At 34.1% G+C, this 9,547-nt stretch overlaps 1 long non-coding RNA gene across 1 annotated transcript in view; it reads left to right on the top strand.

The window, feature by feature from the left end:
* The window catches only part of LOC306648101, a 151,897-nt gene extending 149,468 nt beyond the window's left edge, over window positions 1–2,429 (top strand). Inside the window, exon 3 of the long non-coding RNA XR_013760293.1 lies at window positions 2,257–2,429. This is a non-coding gene — a long non-coding RNA (uncharacterized lncRNA). The remainder of the gene's footprint in view (window positions 1–2,256) is intronic.
* The last annotated feature ends 7,118 nt before the right edge of the window (window positions 2,430–9,547 follow it).

Genomic DNA, 9,547 nt, shown 5'->3' on the forward strand with positions numbered 1-9,547 from the left:
TAAAGTAGGATGCACTGATTAGGTTACAGTTCTTATAATCCAATCGTTTCACCTCTGAACATTCCTGCATTAACAGGAGTTTTTAGAGGACACCTCATATCCAAACCATAACCGGGAGAGTGATAAGACTCTATTGCAAATACAGCATGAGAAAGTTGGAATAGGGTAGGTATCAGTGGATGGAAATCTAGTTTTAGCAAAGAGTCCTGCCAAGGTGGTTTAGCAAACTACTCTTAATACCTGATCAGTCTTGATATTTGATAGGTTCCCTATTCCCCTATCTTCCCCCAGGTGATGATTTCTTTTTAGTAAATTTCCATTCACCAACCACTCACCCTGCTCCTTGCCCATAAATGTAATATGCCGTATTTGGAATTAAGCTCAGTTCTACACTGAAGTATTCCCCCCACTATTGTAATAGTGCCGAATAAAATCTGTTTTTACTATTTTAACTACTGTTCATCTCTGGTTTTTCTTCGCCAACTTCATAAAGGAACACAGATTAGTTTTATAAGGAGCTGTCTTAGTCAGTGCAGAATACTATACCAAAGTACCGGACACTAGGTGGCTTACAAAAAAAAAGAAATTTATTTCTCACAGTTCTCAAGGATGGAAGATTGAGATCAGCATAGTTGGGTTCTGGTGAAAGCTCTCTTCTGGTTTATAAATAGCCAATTTCTTGTTTTATCTTCATAGAGTAAAAAAGGGGTAATCTAATTTTCTGGCATCTTCTTATATGGGCACTAATCCCATTTATGACCCAATAATCTCTCAAAGGCCCAACCTCCTAATATCATCACATCGTGGGGGAATTAGGATTCAATATATGAACTTTGGAGAGATACAAACATTCAATCCTTAACAGGTACATAAAACTCAACCATTATTTTTGACAACAACTTATCTGCACAAATTTCTAGAGAATAGTTTTACCATGGTTTCAGTCTTTCTGTTTGCACTCATGGCTTCACCCTACCTCCCGCTAGCTTACACTTCCTCTTTCAGGTATCATATTACCAAGTTACCTGTTCCCAAGGTAAAAAGCATAGCTCTTGCATTATTTAGCATTACTACAGGGAGATGTTGGTTTGTGTTTCTGAAAGGGAGGAATAATTTATTGTGTTCTTATTAAAACAAAGCTTAAAAATATTTAGTGTTAATTTTCATCTATGCTAAATAGAAATATTACCATGCTACCCAACCTGCACTTCAAAGTTACAAATCAACAGATTTTATGTTTTAAAATTTCCCACCTGTTTATTTACTGTTCCTATTTAAAGAACAAAATTTTTAAATTGCTAAATCACATGGAACAGAGTCACTACTATACAGAGAGCAGCTGAGTAATTACCGAGGAACAATGCTCCTTTCACATGGACTGTCCTTCTGGGTTTGAGAAAAGAACAAGAGAGGCCAGTCTAAAAAAATGTCATGCATACATAGTTAATTGTTTGCATAGGTAATAGCCAGAATTAGAGAAAAATTTCATGAATAAAATGGTTTCTCATTAAGATTTTAAGTTATGTTGGAAAATTACCTCTGATTTATTTAAAATGAAATTTTGCATAATCTTTACCCACAACATCACTAGTCTACTTTAGTCCCTTGTCACAAGAAAGGTTAAAGGATATTTAGAAATCGTAGTCGAATACTAGTAAAATAACAATGTTCCCTCTAATATGATTGTAGGTTAATTCTTGAATTCCTTGACTTTTTATGAAATGGTGTGTTGTTAACTAAGATAAAGTCACAGGCTCATTTGTTCTTCAGACATTAGCCTCATTTTCTCATTTTGAGGAATAGGAATCTGAGGTTAGGAGTTGATCCAGGGTATCCCAGGCAAACCAGAGGACTCAGGAGCCAGTCCCAGCTATTTTCCACCACGTGCGTACTCCACCAATGCCAAGGAGAGGAACTTGTGCACATTTCCTTTCTCGGGTCCATCGCCCCTGCCCTCATTTAAGCTTTCATCATCTATTGTTGGATATCGTTTATATTCAGTCCATTATATTATGTGGCATCATGCCAATATCACAATACAAGATTGTGTTGGTTTGTTAGCAAAAATAACCAGTTTATCTTTATTCTTTCTAAAAATACAGCTGAGCCATCATTCTCTTTGAGGAAAATCACTTCTGTGATGTATTTAAATGGCCACTTTAGCAAGAGTTTGTTGAAATGATGACTGGCTTTTGTTTTTGAAAGAGAATGAAATGGATTTGACTATACCTTTCTATTTAAGTTCATTCTCTACAGAATTTCCAGATGTCCTTTCAAAATACATATCCGGCCATGTCATTGTCCTCTGTGAAAGTCAGCAAATAGACAGCACCTGAACACTTCAAGATGGCACAAGCACAGACCCAAGTAAGCAGGTCCCAGCATTCCATGGGGTGGTGCAAAGTAATGGTAAGACACAGACTCAAGATAAACACCTAGAAAATCAAGCCCAAGTCAATATGGAGCTGGGACAACTGCTGAAGTGAAGTCAGATTTCATTTATTTCTTTTTGTCACTTTTTTAAAAAAGGCTGTATAAGAGTGATTCTAATATTCTCCTTTGGTGCATTCACAATGTGAACTTGGAGGCCAGTTCAACTAGTAGTAGAATTTGTTTTAAGATGCAGAATACAAACTACCTGCGAACTTCAATGAACTGTCTTTTTATTTCTTCAGATTGTCTGAACCCTTTAGCTGCATACAAATGTCAGAATTAGATTCTGCTGAAGTTACTGTGAAAGTAAAGCAAAGCAGATCAAAACAAAAAATAAAGTTGAAACAAAGGCATGAACTTGAAGTTATAACTAGGTCTGGGAGAGGTTTGGTACATATATTGAAAATAGCCCCATAAGGATATGTTCAAATCATAATGAATAGTGGAGTTCATTGTGACATATTCATATAATATTATTTGCTCCAATTTATTCCCCAGTGCTTCCCTTTCCCTCATCTCCTCTCTCCCCTTGTTCTCCTTTCTCTATTCTCATCCTTCTAATATATACAAATGCACACATAAATATAAAGAGGGATTCATTGTGGTATATTCATACAAGCATATAGCATAATTTTGTCAATTTTATTCCCCAGGTCTGCTTTCCTTTCCTTCCTCCTTCTCCCTTGGTTCCTGTGTCAATCAGTTTTGTATCATCGTGATCAAAACACCTGACATGGACAAGGTTGAGGAGAGAACATTTATTTAGAGCTCATGGTTTCAGATTTCTGTGTCCATCAATGGTCAAGTCCATTGCTGTGGGCCAAAGCTGAGACAGGACATTATGAGGGAAGGTCATAATAGAGGAAATCTGTTTACCTCATGGTGGTCGGGAAGCAGAGAGGAGGAGATGGGGAAAGGGACCACAAGGAAGATGAACCTTTCAAGACATGCCACCCATGACCCATCTCCTCTAACCATGTCTCACCTTCCTATAGTTACCATCTAGTTAGTCCATTCAAATTAGAGTGGACTGATTAGGTTACAGCTTGATGATCCAATTATTTTACCTTTGAACATTCCTGCATTAACACAGGAGCTTTTGGGGGGACACCTCATACCCAAACCATTACAATTCTCTACCTGTACTCTATCTTTCTTCCGTTTATATGAAATTACTCCCCTTTAAAAAACTTCATTCTTTTTCTCTCTAATGAGCCCAGTGAAAAAGAAATGAGGAAAACAATTTTATTTATAATAATCTCAAAACAAACAAAAAAAATTGGGAATAAATCTAACCACAGAAGAAAAAGACCTCTTCAGTGAAAATTACAGAACACTGAAGAATGAAATTGAAGACCTTAGGAAATGGAAAGATTTCCCATGTTCTTGGATAGGCAGAATTAATATTGTTAAAATGGATACATTTTCAAAAGTGATCTACAGATTCAGTGCAATATCCATCAAAATTACAATGACATTCCTCACAGAACTAGACAAAACAGTCCCAAAATTCATATGGAAGAATAAAACCCAAGAATATTCAAAGAAATTTTAAGAACAGGCTATAAACATCATATCTAACTTCAAATTGTACTACAGAGTTTTAGTAAAAAAAAAAAAAAAAAAAAAAAAACAACAACATGGTACTGGTATAAAAATAAGTGTGAAGATCAAAGAAATAGAAGACAGAGAGACAAACCTACAAAGATAATAATTATCCCATCTTTGACAAAGGTGCCAAAAACATAAGGTGGAGTAAAGGCAGTCTTCTTAACAAATCATGTTGTGAAACTGGATAGGCATTTGTAAAAGAATGAAACAATCTATCACCTTACACAAAAGTCAAGTCAAAGTGGATCAGAGCCCTGGGAATTAGACCACTAAAATACATGAAATAAAAACCAAGGATCAATATGTGGGATGGCATCAAATTAAAAAATTTATGTACAGCAAAAGAAACAAGTATGAACAGATAACCTACGGAATGGGAGAAAATCTTTGCCTCCTACTCTATGGACAGATAATTAATATCTGGAATAATAAAGCCTTCCAAAACCCTTAACACCCCAAACAAAAACAGAACAACAACAACAACAACAACAAAAAATAACCAGTCAATAAATGGGAAATAAATTAAACAAATGTTTCTCAGAATAAGAAATGCAAATAACCAACAAATATATGAAAAAATTATCAACATTATTAATGAACAGGGAAATGCAAATCAAAACAACACTGAAATTTCATCTCACCCCAGTTAAAATGGTAAATGTCAAGAATATAAATAATAAATTCTGACAAGGATATAGGGAGAAATGAACACTTCTACATTGTTAGTAGGACTGCAAATTAATATTTTCACTGGGCAGATCAATATGGAGATTAGTCAAATGACTAGGAATGGAACCTCCATATGATCTACCTATTCCACAGTATTTCTCCAAAAGAACTGAATTCAGCATAGTATAGGGATACATACATTCTAATGTTTATAGCAGTCCGATATCATATTTCTACTATCATTGTATTATGCATTTATCATGGGAAAAATTCTTATTTTACAATAGACATGTATTACTGCAGAAACATAATAGATACGATAAAATATTTATTCTGAGTAAAAAAAAGGAGGTTTAAATTATCTTATTCCTCTAAAAAAGAATATTAAACCTACCTCTGTGAAATTAAAGAAAAAACTGCTACCTCATCAGACCATAGTCTGTAAAACAAGTTCAGCTACAAAGGTGTTGGATATATAAAAATCTGAAACTATTCTGGTGATGTATTAGTCTGCTAGAGATTCCATAAAAAAAATAGCACAGAGGCTTAACCAACAGCAACTTATTTTCTCACAGTTTTGGTGTCTGGAAGTCCAAGATGAAGGTGTTGGCAGGTTTGTTTTCTCCTGTGGTCTCTGTGCCTTGTGGATGGCCACCTTCTTGCAGCATCCTTACATTGCCTTTCCTCTGTGTACACACTGGTTTATATTACAATTACTCTCCTTATAAGGACACCAGTCATATTGGATTAAAGCTCACCCTGATGGTGTGGTTTCAAGCTAATCACCTCTTTAAAGGTCCTAACTCCAAATACAGTCACATTCTGAGATTCTGGACATTAGAATTTAATGTTTGAATTTGAAAGAGGACATAGCTCAGTCTATAAGATAACTGCATGTCTCCTCCTCTCTTTTTCCTTCTAATTCTGTTGTTCTTACTTCCATGGTGAATCCAGTTATTCATGGATTCAAATATTGAATACCTCCTCAAGAGGTATATGGTGGTAACCCACCCCTGTGGAATGTTTTAGGTTTGAGTTATTCTCAATTGGAATAAACTTGAGTTTTCATTCAGTATTTCCCACATCCTATATTTTCACCAGAGTTCATCAAAGAAGAACCTATAATCCTCCTCTCCAAGGTTCTACAAACCAAACTGTGCAGTTTTGACTGGATATGCATTTGATTGGAAGGTGAGTGCCTGAAGCCTTGGGAGTCCAGTTAATATTCTTAAAATACTGTGAATATGACTATGAACAATGAACCTAACAGATGTTAACAGTCTTCCTAAGTATGTAAGATATGGCTTTACCTTGGCTAAAGTGACATTCATTTGTATGCATTTTTGACTCTTGTTAGATATTGAGTCTGATCCTCTGGTTGAACTATCTTTTCATTGGATTCTGAGCTATTTTTCATTGGGATTGTCACTCAGTATTGACCAAATATATTTCAATTAATGTAGAATCCAGAAATAACTCAGTTATTGAATAAATATTTTTGCAGGTGGGGAGAAAGTAGGAAGAATATAACTATTAATAAAATACATTATTTTGGCACAATTGGATGTTCCCATTTTTAGGATAATTTATCTACATTTCTAATCCAACTTCAATTAGAGGATTTGGGAGGTCATAAATAATTCAAATACTTTCAGAAAATGAGAGTTTATTTTCAATTTTGTCTATTAAGCAATGTGATAAAAAAACACAATGAGGAAACATGTGCTGCTGTTGTATAAAACAAATAGAAACTCTTTTCTTTCACTCTTCAGGGACATCTGAATTCTAAGCACAAATGATAGGACTTTCTCATTCTATAAAAAGTGTCATTTCTTTACTAATTAAAATTATAATTTGGCAAAATGCTTAATATATATTTACCAATATAAAGTTTGAAAATATGACCTGCACATCATTTATGCATTCACTTTCAAAATTAATTCATTTTCAAATAAATAATTATTAGTAATAACAATTATGCAGATGACATTCAAGTAATATAATTTCATGAGATTCATCTTCCCAAGAAACTAATAAAATTCAACAGCAAAAATAATCTGAGATAAGTGAATAAAAAGTGTTTTCTTAAAGAGCTGTAGAGACAAATGATAATCAATTGAATGAAATTGCCATGTTTTTCTCAAGTTGGATGTTACTGTGCATAAATAATTGACTTCATAGCTACATTAAATCTGGATAGATTACAAATGACAGGTTTTTAATCTGTGTTATGTAATTAATTGCTTCAAAATTTTGCAAAGGAACAAAATGAAAATTATATTTTCTATGCAATAAAATGAATGTCACTTTTAGTTTGTCATGAAAACATTCCTTTCACTGCAAAAATCATTTTTTCAATTTAAAATTTTGCCAAAGATTTCAGAGAAGTATTAAACAACTAGCTGTCTTTGGATGACGAGACTTAAAATGACCATGGTCATAATCTATTGAGAATTTTTCATGATGCAATTGATAAGGGAATTTTGTTATTTCTGTGTTACACATTTTAGCATAATATCAAAAATTTTGACTGGTAATATTTTACTAGGACTTATTATATTTCTAAGAAGTTTTACAATTTCTGGGACACTAATATCAATAACATACCCATGATTATAACTTCAAGAAAAGATACTGTTTGAATACATTCCATTTATTGATTCTTGATTTAACTTCTTGTGTTTTAGGGAACTTGTTAAGAAAGTCAGATCCTAGGCTGACATGGTGAAGATTTGGGCCAACTTTTCTTCTCGTAGTTGCATGGTCTCTGTTCTAGTGCCTAAGTCTTGGATCCACTTTGAGTTGAGTTTCAGGCAGGGTGAGAGATAAAGGTTTAATTTCATTTTGTTACATGTGGCTTTCCATTTTTCCAAACACTGTTTGTTGAATAGGCTATTTTTCTCCAGTGAAAGTTTTTGGCACCTTTGTCTAGTATGAGATAACTGTATTTATGTGGGTTTGACTCCATGTCTTCTATTCTGTACCATAAGTCTACATGTCTGTTTTTGTGCCAATACCATGCTGTTTTTATACTATAGCTCTGTAGTATAGTTTGAAGTCTGGTATTGTGATGCCTCCTCCTTCATTTTTCTTGCTAAGTATTGCTTTGTCTATTCTGGGTCTCTTATCTTTTCAAATGAATTTCATGATTGCTTTTTCTAGATCTATGAAGAAAGTCATTGGGATTTTAATAGGAATTGCATTAAATATGTATAATGCTTTTGGTAGTATGGCCATTTTGACAATATTAATTCTGTCTATCCAGGAGCATGGGAGGTTTTTCCATCTTCTATGATCTTCTTATGAAATTATGGCATTTGCTGGTAAATGGATGGAGTTGTAGAATATCATGCTAAGCAAAATAAGCCAACCCTAAAGCACCAAAGGATGGGAGATGGGGAAGAATAGAGTTACTTTATATTAGGTAGAGGGGAGTGAAAGGAGGGGAAGGATATAGTGGTAGGAATGATAATAGAGTGAAACAGACATTATTATCTCATGAACATATATGACATATATGACTGCATGACTGAAGTGATCCTGCAATATGTACAATCAGAAAAATGAGAAATTATACTTCACTTATGTAAGATTTATCAGAATGCATAAATGCATTCTATTGTCATGTATAACTAATTAGAACAAATAAAAAACAAAAAGAAGAGTTACTGTTAATATTTGATAATTTTTCCTGTATAACTTAATATATTGAGTAGCTTAATTTTAGTTTAATATATCTCTTTTCTAATGTAAAAGGCAAATACAGATAGAAGGGACCCCCAGAAACATCTCAAAGTGAACTAAAGATAAAAGAGACTTAATTTAGAACTTGATTTGGGGAATTTTGTCGAAAACATACTAATATACTTAGTCAAGTAGAATGACAGTTCACTGTAAAACAGTATTTCTCTAACCAGAGAATAATTAATAGATTTAAAAGGCAAATACAGAAAGTTGCATAGTTACAGAAAAATGTATTTCTTTTAATAGAGAAGACTGAGCTTTCTTTCTTTCTTTCTTTCTTTCTTTCTTTCTTTCTTTCTTTCTTTCTTTCTTTCTCTTTTTCTAGTGCTGGTGTTTGAACCTGGGGAGCTCTACCACTGAGCTTTTTATTTTCCATCTTCTTTTATATTTTATTTCTGAGATAGTATTTCACTAAGTTGCCTGGCTGGCCTCCTGCCTCAGCCTCCTGAGAATATGGGAGTAGCTGAGATTACAGGCACAGTAGCTGGCTTCAGTTTCCTTCAGTTATGAAATACTTAATCAAAGCAACATGAAACAGGAAACAGTTCTGCTAAGTCAAAAAACATCTTTGTTTGAAGCAGATTACTCAAAGGATAAGAAAATCTTTTTTAAAAAGATCAGTGCTCCAAGAAAACTTTGTCCTTCTAACAGAAAAAAAAACTTGCTTCTAGTTTTCTTGTCAATGCATTTTTTTTTTTAACATAAGTGGGTTTATTAAGCAAACAGAGTGTTTCCCTGCAAGGTAAGAGAGAAAATGAAAGGAAAAGAGAAAGGGCACATGCAAGACAGAGTGTGAAAAGCCAGGAGGAGAGAGAAAGAAAGTGAGTAGGAGAGAGAAGCAAAAGAAAAGATGGCGGGGTAGCTATCCTTAAACAGTTGAATTCTGCTGGGCTAATGGGACCAATAACGGAGAAGGATACTTGCAAACTGACTGATAAACCTATAGCTAGCTAGAATGTTCACAGACTGACAAGTAGTTGGGAGGCGGGGAAATGAATGCAGCATAAGGGGCAGGGGAGCAGCTTTATATTACATTACATTCTGCTGTTTCTGTTTTTACAAGAAAATGTTTTGTTCTCCAGTTCTTTCC

The sequence above is a fragment of the Sciurus vulgaris genome, assembly GCF_902686455.1.
Source record: "Sciurus vulgaris genome assembly, chromosome: 1".
In the NCBI taxonomy this organism is placed as follows: domain Eukaryota; kingdom Metazoa; phylum Chordata; class Mammalia; order Rodentia; family Sciuridae; genus Sciurus; species Sciurus vulgaris.